Source organism: Herpailurus yagouaroundi, unplaced genomic scaffold (assembly GCF_014898765.1).
Source record: "Herpailurus yagouaroundi ecotype Mexico unplaced genomic scaffold, PumYag 28, whole genome shotgun sequence".
NCBI lineage: Eukaryota > Metazoa > Chordata > Mammalia > Carnivora > Felidae > Herpailurus > Herpailurus yagouaroundi.
In genome coordinates this window covers 107,148,947-107,169,096 of record NW_024412376.1, presented here as the reverse complement: position 1 = coordinate 107,169,096, position 20,150 = coordinate 107,148,947, and positions in this window count along the sequence as shown.

The window sequence follows — 20,150 nt, the reverse complement described above, 5'->3', positions numbered from 1 at the left end:
CCCTTCCATTCGTTTTCCTGCCTTCCTCTCCTGAACAATTCAGTCCTAGATGAGCCCACTTCTAAGATATGTAGGCATCTACACCATAGGAAGGGGAGATGGTAAGCCATGGCAGCCAACAGCTTAGAGTTGTCATCTGAGAAAGGTAATAAAGATGTCCACAAAGGGGAGCGGACCAACATAGCCAAGCCAGGTAAGAAGTCACCTCCACCCAGATGACACAGGGAGTCAGAGCCCGAACAGGGTGAGCACATCATCCCTGTGGGAGGGAGAGCTGGCACGGGAGTTTGAAAGGATGGGCACAGTGAGGAGGGTACCACACAGGGAAGGGTATGGCGGCAGGGATGAGAAACTGATTATACACAGGGGACTAATCGAATAAGTAAATAAAGGGTGTCCCAAAAGTCTTCCTGCAATTTTAAGCTTTAATAACTTCAGAACCATAAATCCTACAAGCATAGCAAAATTTTTTAAGCTTATTTATTTATTTTGAGAGAGAGAGAGAGAGAGGGAGAGAGAGCATGCATGTGAGTGGGGGAGGGGCAGAGAGAGAATCCCAAGCAGGCTCCACGCTCTGAGTGCAGAGCCTGTCATGGGGCTGAATCCCACTAACCGTGAGACCATGACCTGAGCCAAAACCAAGAGGGTGCTTAATGGACTGAGCCACCCAGGTACCACCAAACATAACAAATTAATTTGAATGCTAGATATTTAAATTTCTTCTATACTTATTTAGATGTGAGTGATAAATATTTAATATAAAATTTTGTTTCAGTCTCTCTGATTGAAGGTGGCGAGTGTTGACTGAAACAGGATAAAATGTAAAACGTATTATTCACCCTTCACAAAAATAAACAAGTGTAAAAGGAATTTAAGTAATTAAACTCTCAAATGATGATGGAAAGGGGGGAGAAAACTAGTTTATACCTGGGAGGTGAGATTGGAAATGAAGACATTGATGCAAAATCATGGTTTTTAACTTATAAGTTCAGATATTAATAGATGTGTGTGTGTGTGTGTGTGTGAGAGAGAGAGAGAGAGAGAGAGAGAGAGAGAGAGAGAGCAAAAAATACAAATATTCTGGGGCGCCTGAGTGGCTCAGTCGGTTAAGCATCCTACTTCGGCCCAGGTCATGATCTCGCAGTCCGTGGGTTCGAGCTCCGCATCGGGCTCTGTGCTGACAGCTCAGAGCCTGGAGCCTGCTTCACATTCTGTGTCTCCCTCTCTCTCTGCCCCTTCCCTGCTCATGCTGTGTCTCTCTCTGTCTCAACAATAAATAAACATGAAAAAAAATTAAAAAAAAATACAAATATTCCCTCTAACAGTGTCCATTAACTAGGCTAGAAGCAGTGGTACCCCAAAATCAATGGGCACACCTGGTACTCAGATGACACCATTCTCCAGTAAAAGAAACCGGGTCTTTTTGGAGAAATGGCTAATTCAGGCTGGGACAAGATAAATATAAAGTTGACCCTAGATCATATTGTTGTACCAGAAAGTAAGTAAGTCCTCAAAAAATGATGGGAATATGTTGAAAGAACACATGTGCTATCTTGAGAGGGCTCCCCCGGGCCACTTGGGCACATTTGGAACATTGAACTAAACAGTGACGGAGAAAATTCTATCTCAACAACTAGGCAACATTACTGCATACAGATTTAAGAGCATAAATAAGCTGAAAGTTTGATGGAAAATGGAATGTTTGCGTAGCTTCAGTATCTCCAACAAATATTTATCGAATACAATGGGAGGAAGAATAAATTCACAGTGAAGAAGTGCGGCAGACACCGGATTAATCTCGCAGTCAAAATTCACAAAATGAGTATCGCGACAAATATCAGTCATGTGCCACCTGGTAAGATCCAAAGGAGAACACAACGCCAGTGCAGTGGTGTTCCTGCCAAAGGTGCATAACCTGAATGTAATCACGAAGAAACATCATGTAAATCCAAACCGAAGGTCGTTCTACAAAAATAACCGAAAAACAACAAAAACCTGGCCTGTAATCTCAAGAAGTGCCGGGAATATGAAAGTCAAGGAGAAACTAAGGAACTGTTCAAGACTATAGCTGACCCTTGAATGACGCAAATTTAAACTGTGCTGGTCCATTCATACGTGGATTTATTTTTTAATAAAAACAGTATAGTATTGTAAATGTGTTTTCCTTATGATTTTCTCAACAATATTTCTTTTCTCTAGCTGATCTCATTGTAATAATACAGTACACAATACATATAACATGGAAAATACATGTTGATTGACTGTTTTTGTTACCGGTAAAGCTATTAGGAGTCAAGTTTGGGGGGAGTCCAAAGTTATACATGGATTTTCCACTGCACAGGGGTCAGCATGCCTAACCCCTGTTTTATTTAAGGGTCAACTATAAAGAGACAAGACCATTGAATGCAGCACAGGACCCTTTTATCATAAAAGCACGTTATTGGGACAGTTTGTGAAACTTGAATGGATTCTGTGGATGGACGGGTAGTCATATGGCAATGTTATTTTCATGAATTGGATAGCTGTGTTGTGGGTACCTTGGAGAATTTCCTTGTTCTTTGAAAATAAATAGTATGTAAAACTGCTGAGTTCCCTGCATCCCTGTCAGTAATAGGTGTTATTGACTTCACTTTTTATATTTGCAGTATGATAGATATTAAGTGATATCTCGCTGTTACTTTAATTTGCATCTCCTGACTCCTTGTGAGTTCCACCATCTTTCATAAGATCGTGGCCATTTGAGAAAAACACACACACACACATACACATATACAATATAACTTTTGGATTCCCAGTCCTACTGGAGATATTTTCCATCCCTAGATTACTTTCCTGCAATTCTCTCGCAGAATTTTCATTGCAGTTTCTTTTCTTCATTTACATTATTAAATGCTCTTAAGGTTATATTTGTATGTGGTATAATATGGGGGCCAAATATTCTAGATCTCTTATAGATTTTGTATTTATTAAATACTTCTACCTTCTCCCAACATAGTAAAATATCAGTTTCTTGCATTTTAAATTATCTTAGATGCCAAAATCTATTTCTGTACTCCCCTTTGACCCATTTGTCCATTTCTCTATTCCTATGCCACTGCCATATTTTTTTTTACTTGAATGGCTTTGTAGTATATTCTAATAACTGATAAGAAAGTCCTTCCTTTGCTAGTCTACGTCTTCAAAGTGTTCTTGACTATTTATTAGTCACCTATTCTTACTCTTAAGTAATTATACTCAGTCCCAAAAAGATTTTTTTAAAGTTCCTATTGTTCTAATCTAAATGTCATCAAATTTATATTAATTCAGGGGAAATTGACATTTTTATTATATTGTCTTCTCACTTGAAAACATTTTCTTACCATTTGATCAAATCTTGTTTTATGTCATACAGTAAGATTTGTGGTTTTCTTCATATAGTTCTGTGTTTTTGTTTTAAGCTTATTTATTTATTTTGAGAGAGACAGGGATAGTGCGAGTGGGAGAGGGGCAGAGAGAGGAAGAGGGGCAGACAGAGAGGGAGAGAGAGAATCCCAGGCGCCAGGGATCAAACTCACAAAACTGCGAGATCATGACCTGGGTCGAAACCAAGAGTCAAATGCTTAACCAGCTGAGCCATCCAGGCGCCCCTGTGCTTTAATTTCTTTTAAAAATTATTTCTAAGTGCTATACTTTATAGCGTTTGTCACCTATGTAAATGCTACTTTTACACAATGTTTATTATTAAAATAGAGGAAATGACTCATTCTTGTACAAGAATCTTGTAAACAGTCGCCTAACCAAATTTTCTTACTGTAATTTAAAAAAAATGTTTTTAATGTTTATTTATTTTTGAGAGAGAGAGAGAGAGTGTGAGCAGGGAAAGGGCAGAGAGAGATCAGGAGACACAGACTCTGAAGCAGGCTCCAGGGTCCGAGCTGTCAGCACAGAACCCTATGCTGGGCTCGAACTCACAAACCACAAGATCGTGACCTGAACTGAGGTCAGATGCTTAACCAACTGAGCCACCCAGGTGCCCCCTCCCCAAATTTTCTTACTAATCTTTGTCCATTTTAATTTATTGGTATCTTGGTTTTTCTAAATATAAAATCATATCATCGGCAAAAAGTGACAGTTTTCATTCTTTTCCAATATTTACATTAATTACTGTGTTTTGTTGGTTTACTACATCACTAATACCTCCCAGTCAGTATTAAATAATAATGGTGATAGTGGACATCCCCGATTAGTTCCCAATTTTAGGATTTTAGGATAATATTTACTGTCAGGGTTTCATAAATAAAATAAAATAGCCTTTATTTTAATTAATTTTGTAGTAGAACTGGAAATCACCAACCATACTGAGAATTAGTGTGTAAACAAAGACAGGCCTATGGGGGGGAGTCAGTCATCAGGTTAGCCTGCCTTTATCCCTGTGACCTTTACACAGTTTTCTACTGTCAAGTAAACAACAGTGGTCTCATAACTTCTCGTATCTATCGCAGGAATTAGGAGAATGTCATGAGCATTTTGTAACATAAAGGAATTTGGGGATTAATTTAAGGAAAATCTGTCTAGCTAGCTAGTTCTCTGGAAACGTACGAGGTTAGCTGGACAGTTGTTCGCAGTGAGCTGGTTAGAAAGTTCAGAATGTTTATATTTTATCACACAGGTAACAAAGTTTACTTTTTAAAATAATGGCACAGGGGTGCCTGGGTGGCTCAGTCAGTTAAGCATCTGACTCCCGATGTCAGCTCGGGTCATGATCTCACGATCCATGAGATTGATCCCCATGTCAGGCTCTGTGCTGACAGGGCAGAGTCTGCTTGGGATTCTCTCTCTCCCTCTCTCTCTGCACCCCTCCCCTGCTCACTCATGCACTCTCAAAATAAATTAAAAAAACATTTAAAACTAATAGGGGCGACTGGGTGGCTCAGTCGGTTGAGCATCCAATTTCGGCTCAGGTCATGATCTCAAAGTTCGTGAGTTCAAGCCCCGCGTGGGGCTCTGTGTTGACAGTTCAGAGCCTGGAGCCTGCTTCGGATTCTGTGTCTCCTTCTCTCTCTCTGCCCCTCCCCTGCCCCTGCTTACACACACTCTCTCTTTTTCTCAAAAATAAACATTTAAAATAATAATAATAATAAAATAAAATAAAGGGACAAATAACGGTTGTCGCATACAATGTACACCCCAAAGAATTCCCTTCTGCTCCTATTTTATTTAGAATTTAATTGGGAATGGATGTTAACCTTTATCAAATATTCCTTCATGTCTATTGAAATGATCACATGATTTGCTATATAATAAAGTATGTTACTAGATTTTTTATTATTGATTATCCTTAAATTTCTAAAATAAAAATACTTGATCAAATGTATGATTCTTTTGATTCATTGCCAGATTATTTTTACTGATACTTTATAATTTTTTGCATCTATATTCATAAATGAGATTTGCCTCTATTTTTTCCGTATCTCAGGCTTTAGTATTAAAGTATTATCATTAGTATGATAATCTCATAAACTCATTTGGAGACATAGCTGTGTTTTTACATGGCCTGGAATCCTTTGAAAAACATTAGAATTATTCATTTTTTAAAGATTACGGGGCGCCTGGGTGGCGCAGTCGGTTAAGCGTCCGACTTCAGCCAGGTCACGATCTCGCGCTCCGTGAGTTCGAGCCCCGCGTCGGGCTCTGGGCTGATGGCTCAGAGCCTGGAGCCTGTTTCCGGTTCTGTGTCTCCCTCTCTCTCTGCCCCTCGCCCGTTCATGCTCTGTCTCTCTCTGTCCCAAAAATAAATAAACGTTGAAAAAAAAAATTTAAAAAAAAAAAGATTAGATGATCGTTCTGAACACATCTGTTCCTGGGTGTTTCTAACAGATCTGGCATCACCTTTCCATACTTGTCAATAATTTTCCATGTGTTCTCTGTTCAATTGTGATTATTTACACTTTTCTGGGAAATAAACATTCCCTCTAGCCTTTCAAAATTTTTCACATGCAATCATATGATCATGAGTTAAAGCGAGAGTAAGCCTCAGAAATGAGAGACAAATGAGAAGAAATGGGAAACTAAAGGAGAGCCAGCCTCAGATAACCAGTAGCGCCTTCCATTGTAAGCACTGTTCTTCTCCATCATCCGTGTGAGTTCCCGCAGGTTGCTGCCCTGACCTGGTGGGGGAACAGGTCGGGACATAAGCGAGTTTCCACCTACCACTTCCTGGCCATGTGACCCTCTGCTACCACCCCCATTCAAGCCACTCTAATCTCATCCCTGGCCTGCAACAGCCTCTTAACTGGTCTCCCCGTGTCTTGCCCCATTACAGTTTAACCTTCATGCAACAATGAGAACATTCTTTAAAACTATACACTAGAGGAAGTATCTTACCTAAAACGTTCCAAAGTTTCCCAGAAATATCTGCACTTCTTACCACCGCACTCAGAGCCCTACGTGACGTGGCCACCCTTTAAACCCACAAACAGATATCACACTACCCATAGCCCAGCCCCCATGCTCCAACCACTCTGCCCTTTTTCTCTCTGAAGATGCCAGACTTGCTTCTGTCTTGGGCCCTTTGCGTCTGCCATTCCTCCTGTTGGCATGCGTTTCCTCCTTCCCGTTTTTCAGTTCTCACCTCAAATGTCGCCACCTAAGAAAGAGTCCTTCACCATACTCTATCTTCATAACACTTATCACTACATACTTCTGTGTTTATTATTTATCTTCCCCACACAATATAAGCCTCTTAAAAGTAGGGGCCACCTCTGACTACTATGTTCTTAGTGCCTAGAACGGTGCCTGCCCACAGTAAATACCTGATAAATAGGTGTGACCGATTACCTGTCACTTTCTAGGCAAAATTCAAACTTATGCCAACCAAGGAAAATCTTTCTTGACGAGAGCAATGTGACACCACAAGTGTACCGATCGATGTAGAGAAAATACCTGGCCTTCTAACTGTCCTAAGACACTGCTAATTTGCTATGGAAATTTTACACACACATTTTAGTTCTCCAACTAGATCATTGGTTTTCCCCAAAGACAAGAACCACCTGTAGTCCTTTGTTTCATCCCTCCTTCCTTCATTTTCTGGAGTCCCCAAAGCCTTGAGTATAGCATTCTGCATGCAGTGGAAAATCAATAAATGCTTACTGAACAGTTAAAGGAAGAGATGAGTGTCTGGAGTTCATGGGGTTGAAGGGGGTGACAGGTGGGTGGTGGATGGCAAGGAAAGGTTGATGCCTCCTTCTGCAAAATCCAAATATCTCCATAGAGGTAGTCCAAGGACCCATCCAAGGCCAGAGTCAGAATCAAGAATTACGCTTTGACCATAGAGGAAGAGGCATGGAAAATCTTTCTTGACAAGAGCAATGTGACTCCACAAGTGTACCCATCGATGTAGAGAAAATACCTGGCCTTCTAACCGGAGCTACTGCATGCTTTCAGCACAGATAGATAATTTGCAAGCACCAGAGCAGAAAACGTAATGAGGAGCTGAGACTCACAATTATCTCCCTCTCCTTGCACTCCACTGCAAGCAGGAAAATGGCTGCCAGGGTCAGCAGTAAGCGTGAGGTGGCACTGAACAGCGGCCGGAGGGAACCTGCCAATTTCAATATATTCTATGGGAATGCATTCCCTGAGCATCTGACAGGTGATGCTAAGTGTCTGGGAGCAGCAGGCCGAGGAGGACAGCCCGCCCATCAGTTCCTGGTCTGCTTTAGCGTACGAGCAGCACTTTCCTTCGGGCCTGTCAAGGGCACTTGTGTCTCCATAAATGAAAGGCGAGTGTTTCAAAAGCAAAAGCCCTTTTTTCTGTTTTTGTTTTTTTGTTTAAAAGCCAAAAGCATATTCTCAATGTAAAAGTGAGGGGAGGAGAAGGAAGAAAAAATCCTTGCTTTAAAAATGGGGAGGAACTCATTCTGTGATCGACTATGTGCGTTCAGCCAAAAGGGTTTCTCTTGAGTGAAATGGTCCTGTGCCCATGCTCCTAACATCTTTCACTTCATGGAGGTCACCCACCCTCCATCCCCGGTGCCAACTCCAGGTGTTAAATCCATTCCTACAGCACAAGATATGAGAAATATGAAGTTGGGTATGAGATGGAATCATCCAAGCTCCAAGACAGCAGTGATGTTACCAAAATGGAATTCCTCGTCAAATAATTAACTCAACGGGGAGCCACTAGCAGTTTTGAAATGAGATAATGAAAAGAATAGAAGACATCTGAGTAAGGCTAGCCTATGAAGGGTCTTGTGTCATGAAAACATTTTTTTCAGTCCTATATGCATACTGGATTGTGACGGAAATTGCGTTGCTCACTGAGTGGTTGCAAGTCACAACACTTTAAACGGGATGGTCAGAAGGACAAAGGTGCTTAAATCACCCCAAAGTGACTGCTAACTCCTGGTCCAAAAACCACTGGGGTTTCATCTGAAAGCTTAGAAACTTCCTTTCTACAAACGTAATTGTTCTTTACACAGCAAATAAACATTCACTATGGGTCCTTCCCATAGTGAATTGTTCAGGCCCAAAACATTTTTAAAACACTTTTACAAAGCATTCTTAAAAATTTGTTAATGTTTATTTATTTTCGAGAGAGACAGAAACAGAGTGTGAGCTGGGGAAGGGGCAGAGAGAGGGAGACGCAGAATCTGAAGCGGGCTCCAGGCTCTGAGCTGTCTGCACAGAGCCCGACGTGGGGCTTGAACTCATGAACCATGAGATCATGACCCGAGCCAAAGTCAGACACTTAGCCAACTGAGCCACCCAGGCGCCCCATTTACAAAGCATTTTGAAATACACGTTTTAAAGTCTCCCGTTCTATCCCTGGGGGAAATCAAAGCATGTCCACACCTCCCAGAATACCCTTTTTGGGCTGGCTGTTGGATGTGTAGGCTATCTATGCATCTCAGTTAATAAGCATTTGCACAGAAAACAGAACTTGAGGAAGTGTGAGAAACTGCATAAACAGCATCAGGGTCTAGAAAGTGTGCTGCTTTGCCCTGGCAGTAATGCCAAGGTAATAAAGACCATGGATTAAAAACATCAAGTGCAAAAATATCTGCATTTATAGCTGAAGATTTCTCTCTCTGCTCACTAATGCAGCAAGAGGTTCACTGCTGAAAAAAGACAGCCTTCTCATCCGTGAGGGCAAATAGTCTCTCGCTCTTTCCCTTCCCCCTGCCTTCTTTTTAAATGAAAAGGTGAACATACATAATGCTTACCAAGTATCAGACAATGTTCTCACCACTTTATGAATATTAACTCATTTAATCCTTGCAACATGCCTATGAAATGGGTGCTTTATGCCTCCACTTTATAGATGAGAAAGCTGAGGTATGAAGAAGTTACATGGCTTGCCCAGGGTCACCCAGCGAAGCCAGGATTCAAAATACGTAGACTGCGGGCGCCTGGGTGGCGCAGTCGGTTAAGCGTCCGACTTCGGCCCGGTCACGATCTCGCGGTCCGGGAGTTCGAGCCCCGCGTCGGGCTCTGGGCTGACGGCTCAGAGCCTGGAGCCTGTTTCCGATTCTGTGTCTCCCTCTCTCTCTGCCCCTCGCCCGTTCATGCTCTGTCTCTCTCTGTCCCCAAAATAAATAAACGTTGGAAAAAAAAATTATAAAAAAAAATAAAAATAAAAAAATACGTAGACTGCTTCCAGAAGCCAGGCTGTTCACCAGGCCATTCTGACTCTCATGGTTATGACTTACTAATAACTGCCAGAACCAAAGTTCTTCAAACAAACAAAAAATGCATTGTTAATGTTTATTGTGGAAAATAGCAGACATATAAAAAATAAGTAGTGTAATGAACCCCCTTGTGCCCATATCTCAGCGTCAACAATTATCAAATCATTTCTAATCTTGCTTCATCTGGAACCTTAGCCCAATAATGGATTATTCTGAAGCAAATTCCAGGCATCACATCATTCCACCTGAGTGGAATAATTTCTTGAGTGCAGTGCTAACAGATCTTTTTTTAATAACAGCTTTATTGAGATATAACTCACACATCATAAAGTTTACTCACTTTAAGTATACAATTCATGGGGCGCCTGGGTGGCTCAGTCGGTCAAGCGTCCGACTTTGGCTCAGGTCACGATCTCACGGTCCGTGAGTTCGAGCCCCGCGTCGGGCTCTGTGCTGACGGCTCAGAGCCTGGAACCTGCTTCGGATTCTGAGTCTCCCTCTCTCTCTGACCCTCCCCCGTTCATGCTGTATCTCTCTCTGTCTCAAAAATAAATAAACATTAAAAAAAATATACAATTCAATGGTTTTTAGAATAATCACACCATTGCACAATTATTACCACAATCAATTCTAGAGCATTTTTATCACTCCGAAAGAAGCCTCATCACCAGTAACAATCATTGCCCATCCTCCCTCCCCTTGCCTCCCCCAGCCATCAATCTCTATGGATTTGCCTGCTCTGGATAGTTCATACAAATGGAATCACATGATATGTGGTCCTCTGTGACTGGCTTCTTTCACCAGCATAATGTTTTTAAGGTCCATTCGTGTTGTAGCAGATATTAGTACTCCAGTCCTTTCATGGCTGCCTAATATTCCATTATGTTCATCCCTTCACCAGTTGATAGACATTTAAGATGTTTTCACTTTGTGGCTAATCTAATAATGATGCTGTGAACATTCGTGTTCAAGTTTTTATATGGATCTGTTTCCATTTCTCTTGGGTATTTACCCAAGAGTCAGATTTCTGGATAGCATTAGTAACTCTATGCTTAGTCTTTTCAGGAATTGCCACACTGTTTTCCAAAGTGACACCATACATATTCCCACCATCGATGTATATGAGTGTTCTAATATCTTCACATGCTCACCAACACTTGCTATTATCTGTCTTTGGACGGTAGCCATCCTAGTGAGTGCAAAGTGGTACCACATTGTGCTTTTGATTCTCATTTCCCTGGTAGCTAATGATGCTGACAGTCTTTTTTATGTGGCTAGCAGATATAAACCTGCAGGCTCTGTCACTTGGGGATTCTCTCTGGAACACCTCTTTTAATTCTAAAATGTTCTCTTTCCTTTTACCAATGAAATGGTCATCCACTTTGGTGCCTTATTTTCTCTTTCACCCCTGTTCTCCATAATTCCAAATTCCAAACTTAGTGTCTAGCCAGAGACCCCCCCACAAAGAACTACTTTTTCTACGTAGCTGCTCCACGTTTTACAGTCTTTGTAGTACTTCTCACCATCTCTAATAATCTTGCTTACCTCTTTATTGCCTGTCTTCCCATACACACACTAAAATACAAGCCCCATGGGGATAGAGACCCCGTCTATTTGTTTACCACCATATCCCTAGTGCCTAGAAAAGAATCATAGAAGAAATTCAATAAATATTTGGTGACTGAGTGAATAGTTCCTAGATTGTAGAGTTCTTACTTAATTTTGCTATGCTACGTTATGTATGCATTGCACACTAACATTTCACAGCTCTTTAAAACAAAGTGCATTTCCTTACAAATCAAAACCGCAATGAGACATCACTTCACGCCAGTCAGAATGGATAACATTAGCAACTCAGGCAATGACAGGTGTTGGTGAAGATGCGGAGAAAGAGGAACCCTTTTGCACTGCTGGTGGGAATGCAAACTGGTGCAGCCATGGTGGAAAACAGTATGGAGGTTCCTCAAAAAATTCAAAACAGAACTACCCTACGACCCAGCAACTGCAGGATAAAGGATAATGTATCCTTTATCCAAAGGATACATTTGTTCTGTTTTGAAGGGGCACATGCGCCCCCATGTTTATAGCAGCACTATCAACAATAGCCAAAGTCTGGAAAGAGCCCAAATGTCCATCGACAGATGAAGGATAAAGAAGGTGTGGTGTATACATACAATGCAGTATTACTCAGCAATCAAAAAGAATGAAATCTTGCCATTTGCAGCTATGTGGATGGACCTAGAGTGTATTATGCTAAGTGAAATTAGTCAGTCAGAGAAAGACAAATATCATGTGACGTCACTCATATGTGGAATTTAAGATACAAAACAGATGAACATATGGGGAGGGAAGCAAAAATAATATAAAAACAGGGCGGGAGGAAAAACACAAGAGACTCTTAAATGTAGAGGACAAACTGAGGGTTGCTGAAGGGGTAGTGGGTGGGGAGATGGGCTAAATGGGCAAGGGGCATTAAGGAGGACACTCGTTTGTTAGGATGAGCACTGGGTGTTAATATGTAAGGGATTAAGCACTGGATTCTACTCCTGAAATCATTATTGCACTAGATGCTAGCTAACTTGGATATAAATTTTAAAAATAAATAAATAATAAATAATTAAATTAAAAATTAAATAGAATAAAATAAGGTGCATTTCCTTCTGAAATACAGAAGAGCCAAATATATCACTCTTCATCACAGTGCATTTATAAATGAAAAGGTATCAGTAACACTAAACCCTTGACATCTATGATTGAAATGTTATGCAAGACAGGTAAATGGTGTTTACATACAGACCATAGTTTTACAGGGATGTGCTTGCTCTATTATATGAAAAAGAGCAAGACACAATTGTGTGTGTGTCACATCATGGTCACAAATGGGTTTTTATTTTTTTAATATAATTTATTGTCAAGTTAGCTAACATACAGCAAGTGTGCTCTTGGCTTTGGGAGTAGATTCCCATGACTCATCACTTACATACAACACCCAGTGCTCATCCTAACAAGTGTCCTCCTCGATGCCTATCACCCAATTCTCCTCTCCCCTGCTCCCCCCCCCCCCATCAACTGTTAGTTTGTTCTCCATATTTAAGAGTCTCTTATGGTTTGCCTCCCTCCCTCTCTGAAACTATTTTTCCCCCTCTCCTTCCCCCATGGTCTTCTGTTAAGTTTCTCAAGTTCCACATATGAGTGAAAACCTATGATATCTGTCTGTCTCTGACTGACTTATTTCACTTAGCATAATACCCTCCAGTTCCATCCACATTGTTGCAAATGGCAAGATTTCATTCTTTCTCATTGTCAAGTAGTATCTCATTATGTATATAAACCACATCTTCTTTATCCATTCATCAGTTGATGGACACTTAGGCTCTTTCCATAATTTGGCTATTGTTGAAAGCACTGCTATAAACATTGGGGTACATGTGTCCCTATGAATCAGCACTCCTGTATACTTTGGATGACTTCCTAGTAGTGCAATTGCCAGGTCATAGGGTAGATCTATTTTTTAATTTTTTGAGGAATCTCCACACTGTCTTCCAGAGTGGCTGCACCAGTTTGCATTTCCACCAAAAGTGCAAGAGGATTCCCCTTTCTCCACATCTTCACCAACATCTGTTGTTTCCTGAGTTGTTAATTTTAACAAATCTGACTTGTGTGAGATGGTATCTCATTGTGGTTTTGATTTGTATTTCCTTGATGATGAGCAATGTTGAGCCTCTTTTCATGTGTCTGTTGGCCATCTGGATGCCTTCTTTGGAAAACCGTCTATTCATGTCTTCTTCCCATTTCTTCACTGGATTATTTGTTTTTCAGGTGTTGAGTTTGGTAAATTCCTTACAGATTTTGGATACTAATCCTTTATCTGATATGTCAACAAATAGGTTTTTTTCTTTTTAATGCTTAACAAAGAGATGGGAGGAAATAAATTAAAATGTTTACAGGGTTGTGTTTTGGTGGTACTATTAAGGGCCACTGTTTTTTCTCTCTCCCTCTTTCTACTTTTCCACATTTTCTAATTTTCTATCATGAACATATGTCACTCTAATGATAAGAAACAAAACTAACTCTATTAATAAAATCTAACCATAATTAGCAATCTCTGTTATGCTCTCACCATAACATAGACTAGGCATTTTTACTGAATTTTATACAATTCTAAAGCAATACTTTACAAAACAAAAACATGCTACAATTATTTACATTACCAAGTTGATTAGGGTAGTTTTCTCTTTATAGTAATGTTCCTCCCTAAACAAAAGATGAATGAATAAAATAATGGAGCTAAGACAACGATCATCAGTGACTACCAGTCATTATGTATCCCCTGATGGAAGAGCACAATGTAAGCTACGAGTAGTCTTGACAAGAATTTTCCTTAAAATGGATTAATCTTATAAATTATCTGCTTACAGGAAATACATAACAAATGATGCTACAGGGGTGCAAGAAGCAAAATCCAGAATGTGCAAAACTCTATATGACAGATAACACATTTCTCTTTAACAACTAAATTACAGAGGAATAAAATGAATAGGGAGGTAGGAGGAAAGATCCTACAGACTAAAAGTAACATAAGAGACATATCAACCAGTTGCAATAAATAGATCTGCACTGTCCAGTTTGATAGTCACTAGTCATTTGTGGCTCGAACTGAGGTGTGTAACTCCCTGATTTCAAACTATATTAGAAAGCTATAGCAATCAGAGCAGTATGGTACTGGCACAAAAACAGACACATAAATCAATGGAATAGAAAGCCCGGGAATAAACCCACACATATACGGTTAGTTAACCTATGACAAAGGAGACAAGTATATGCATCAGGGAAAAGATAGTCTCTTCAATAAGTGATGTTGGGAAAACTAGAAAGCTACATGCAAAAGGATGAAACTGGACCACTATTTTACATCATATACAAAAATAAACTCAAAATGGATTAAAGGCTTGAATGCAAGCCCTGAAACTATGTCTAGAGGCAGTAAGCTCTTTGACATCAGTCAGCAATATTTTTTTGCACAAGTCTCCTCCTTTACATCAAACTAAAAAGGCCTTGCACAGCCCAGAAAGCCATCAACAAAACAAAAGGAGATATTTGAATGCCATATAACCAATAAGAGATAAACATCCAAAATATTAACTTACATAATATTAAGAAACCCAATTTTAAAATGGGCAGAGCACTTGAGTAGACATTTTTCTAAGGAAGACATACAGATTGGCAATAGACACTTGAAAAGATGCTCAACATCACTCATCGTCAGGCAGTGCAAATCAAAACCGCAATGTGATATCACCTCACACTGGTCAGATTGGCTGTTATCAAAAAGACAAAAACATAACAAGTGTTGGTGAGAATGTGGAGGAAAAGGAACCCTTGTGCACTGCTAATGAGACTGTAAATTGGTGCGGCCACTGTGGAAAACAGTCCGGAGGCTTCTCAAAAAATTAACACTAGAACTACCCTACAATCCAGCAATTCCACTTCTGGGTGTTTATCCAAAGAAAACAAAAGCACCAATTTGCACTCCTATATTTGTTGCAGCATTATTCACAATAGCCAAGATATGGAAGAAACTAAGTGTCCATCAGTAGATGAATGGATAAAGAAAATGTATATATATATGAAACATGACTCAGCCACAAAAAAAAAAAAAAAGAATGAAACCTTGTCGTTTGGGACAACATGGATGGACCTAGGGAGTATTAGGCTAAGTGAAATAAGTCAGAAAGAGAAAGACAAATACCGTATGCTTTCATTTATATGTGGAATCTAAAAAGCAAAACAAACAAACAAAACAAAACAAAACAAAACAGAAACAGACTCAGATACAGGGGACAAAATGTTGGTTACCAGAGAAGGGAGGGGTTGAGGGAAGGGGCGAAATAGGTGAAAGGGATTATGAAGTACAAACTTCCAGTTATAAAATAAGTAAGCCATGGGGATATAATTTATAGCATATGGAATATAGTCAATAATATTGTAAGTTATTACAATGTGCACAGTGACACATGGTAACTAGATTTATCATGGGGATCAGCATATATCATAATATATAAAAATGTCAAATTGCTATCATGTACACCTGAAAGGAATAAGATGTTGTAAGTCAATTATACATCAATAAAAGAAAAATTGAGGTGTGTAAAATATATACCAGATTTCAAATAGTTAACATGAAAAGAATGTAAATATTTAAATATTTTATCCTGATAAATGTTGAAATGGTAATGGTAATATTTTTGATATATTAGATTAAATAAAACATTAAATCTACTTTTACTTTCACTTTTTAAATTAGTATTAAAAATTCATACATAGGTTGCATTATATTTCTATGATAGTCTGGCATTATTGGTATTATTCAGATTCTGATTTAAGCACAAAAGTTATTATATAAATATATAATTGTTCATTGCTCATTGCTTTAGGTGCGATTGTGGCTCTGGTTTTTTTTTAATGGTCCTTATTTGTTAGAACTAGATCTGAAGTATGTAGGGACAATATGACATTATGACTAGAAATTGCCTCAAAGTAATGTGAAGGGGGAAAACAAGTAAGGGTATAGATACATAAGGTTGGCCATGAATTGGTCATGTTGAAACTGGGCAATGAATATGGGGTTCAGTGCCTTAGTGTCTCCACTTCTGCATATGTTTGACATTTTCCATGATACAAAAAGAAGGGGGTAAGCTCGGGGTGAGGCTACAACTGTGGGCTTACTTTTAAGAAGAGTAAGATAGTGAGTAGGATGCCATGTCACAGAACCCCAGCTAGTCATGCTTCCTTAGAGACTCCCTTAGTGGCTAACCCATCCTTGATCTTGAATCCTTCTTCGGTGCCCCGACTCCTTTCTGCTATTTAGCTTTTACTCTGGAAATCTATCCTTGAGACTTAACTCTCTTACCACAGATCCTTTTCTTGGCGGACCTTAATTTTGTATTCCAGTTGCCATTGCTGGGTACAAATCACCCCAAAACTTGGTGGGTTGAAACAACAACAATCACTTTCTTATTATCTCTCAGGCATCAATGAAGTTGAGCTGGGAAGTTCTCAGTCTATCCATCTACTTAGGAGATGATTGAAGCTACAGCCATTTGAAGATTTCCTCACTCTTAGGTCTGGCAATCAAGGTTGACTGCTGGTTGGGATGTCAGCTGAGGCTGTCAGCCAGAACACCTACACGTGGGCTCTCCAAGTCCTCTGGGTTTCCTCATAGCATGGTGGCAAGGTTCCGAGAGCCGGCATCCCAATAGTATCCCAGGCAGCAAGTCTATAAACTTTATGACCTAGTGTAGGAAACTACTTCAGCTATAGTCACCAGCCACCCACATTGAAGGGAAGAAAAGTAGGTCCCACCTCTTGCTGGAAGCAGCATCAATGTCACATTAGAAGAGGAGCATGTGAGATGGAGATCTTGTCAAAGCCGTCTTGGAAAACTCAGTCAGCCCTACTTTAGATCCCCCTATGTACATTTTGTTCCTCTGGTGCTGACCAGCTTCCAATTACCAGCAAGCCAAAGAGCATTTTTCTGCTTAGGACTATCACTCACCTGGTCCCACTCGGTTTGCAAATTCCCCATGGCACCACTAAAACCAGCATCATTCCAGTATGGGTGCTGCCTGCTCCCAGACTTCTGCCTCTACCCCTGAGCCCTCACCGTTCCTCCCTCCACTCAAGCCCGTTTCAAAATGTATAAAGACAAAACTGCATATAACACTGCTCACATACTCTAGAAAATACTCCACCTTTACAAACCCCATCCAAGAAATGCAAACAGGCAGATATGAAATATGGTGGTAATAGACATGCTTAATTAAATTTCAAAACTATTCAATGACATGTTTGTCATTATTATATAATGGACAATAAAAGTCCTCAATGTCAGTAATCCTAAAAAAGCTCTTACTTAGGGGCTCCTGGGTGGCGCAGTCGGTTAAGCGTCCAACTTCAGCCAGGTCACGATCTCGCGGTCCGTGAGTTTGAGCCCCCCGTCCGGCTCTGGGCTGATGGCTCAGAGCCTGGAGCCTGTTTCCGATTCTGTGTCTCCCTCTCTCTCTGCCCCTCCCCCGTTCATGCTCTGTCTCTCTCTGTCCCAAAAATAAATAAACGTTGAAAAAAAAAATAAAAAAAAAAAAAAAAAAAAAAAGCTCTTACTTCTAAGTACCAGGTAGGGAAGAAAAAAAGAAAAAAAAAAGCATCCTGCACAGAAGATTCCTATCACCAGAAACATTGTGGCACCCTCTGCTGTCAGGAAACAGAGTTTAAAATTACCCTAGGTTCATTTTCCTTGAAGGATTCTCCAGCATCCTAATACCATAGGCTGTCAACCATCTTATCCAGATGTAAAAGGTTAAATCAGAGACTGGGGTAAAGTTAGGGGACTTAATTCAGGCAAGACAGTAAAGAGTGAAAATCTAGTCAGTGTGCAAAACTGAATGGTAATAAGTAGGAAAGGAAAAATGGAGCTTGGAAGAGAATCTCAAGAGGTAGCAGATATCAGAGACACCACAGGATAGCTATCTTTGAACATTTTACATAACTTTATCTCGGCAAATTACCCATGAAACACAGAAAGGTTAAATAAGTTGCCCAAGGTCACACAGCGAGTGAATGGTAGAGCTAAGATACAAACCCCGGCAATCTGTCTCCAGAGCCTGTGACCTTGATCACTCTTTTCCACTGCTTAATAAACAAGTATGGCTATTAATGGGGAGGGACTTTCTTTAAATGTATCAAGAATTATCATTATCATTATTGCTCTTACCTAAGAGAAAACTGATTGCGAGGAAAATTACTTGCCCCTTAATAAGAGAAATTAGGAAGTAATCCAAGTCTCCCATTCACAATTAAAGCCATTCTAAAGTTTGGAAGATTCTTTTCCCTTCTAAATTAGGGAACAAATTTGTTCTTTTGAGAAAGCAAAATGTATTACAATGACCCCCAAGCTAATGTCCCTCATCACAATCTCACGAAATCTGTCAGCTGGTTTTCGGAAAATGAGGTCCTCCTACCAGCTCAAGGCTTATACATCTGGACGGATTCATCCACCAACCAACCAGGCAGCTGAGCAGATTGTCACGCAGATACAAAGACTGGTTCACTTGCCAGGTGAAACCTTTGTGGAGGCAGGAGAGAAAAGGCCTTTCCCCATAAAGGACAGAACAATCAATTCCTATCCTCCATCATGAAAAAATAAGTCAAGCAGATCTGGGTCAGGATGAAAAGTATGTCCAAGGGGTTGGAGAGCTCTGGGCTGCGGGCTGAATAAAACAGGACTGCATTCCTGGTATGGTGTTAGAAGAACCTCATAGTTCAGTCAGCCCCCAGATGGTAATGGTAGAGCCTAGACCCTATTCCAGTGTTGGAGACTTGGGGACACTGGTACAATTCACTGGGAGCACATGCTGTAGATCACCTAAATGCTGCCAACAGGAAGATTATGAGCCTAATGCCTACTGAAGGCTCAGTGTGCACTGGGCACTATCCTTAGTGCTTTATCTTATGTAAACCTCACAACACAAACCTTATGAAACTGCTACTGCTATCCTTATTTTACAAAATAAAAGGTGGTTAAGAGCTGACCCAAGGTCGCACGCCAACATGTGTTAGATTGAAAGAATTTGAACTTCTGTCTCTCCGCTTCCAAAGCCCATGCTATTTCTATTATATCAAGCAGACCATGCAACAAACAATTCATGACATTGAGTAACTCTGAGAATTGTTTATGGCCCTCCCCTGAAATTTTAGACTAGACTAGAAGCCCAAATGTCGGGATCCGCAAATACACCTAGATTGTGATACCCAGCTATGACACTGGGCAGTACATCTTGGAGGAGACACCTCTTCTATTTATTCCTCCATGTTTTACCTTCTTCTCCCCTAGTCCTCACGTCTCCCTTCCCCCAACCCAGGTCCTCTCTCTTGATCTTTATGTCTTGGATGGGTATTTGTCAAAAGGGACAATCCTATTTATTCCAGCATATATTTAGTCCAACACATATTTAGTGAGCCACAGAGGAGATAATGGTGCAGAAAATCAAGAGAAAGTCTTCCTTTGCAGGCCTCTGTAGAAAGCCTGGGCAAGGAAATTTAAGTTCGCTGGGCTTCAGTTTGTACAAGCAAAACCAGAGTGGGTTGGACTATAGCCTTCTAGCTCTAAAGTCTGTAATTCCGTTACTTTAAACAAATTTGTTATTCTTCACAAATGAAATGGCCCCGATGAAATACATTAACTTACAAAGAAAAAGGTCAAAAGAAAGGGATAGATTCATTCTAACAAATTCTGTGCTTTGCCCGGACAACATGATTTGATTTAAAAAAACAAAAACAAAAACAAAAGAAAGTGCACAGACTTACACCAGCCAGTGCTGCTTTCCTCTCAAAATGACGGAGTGGAAGGTGGGTCTTGCCTGGTGCCATGGTTCACCATCCCTGAAGGTCAGGCCAATTTTAGAGTCTGTACCAGAGATTATTTAC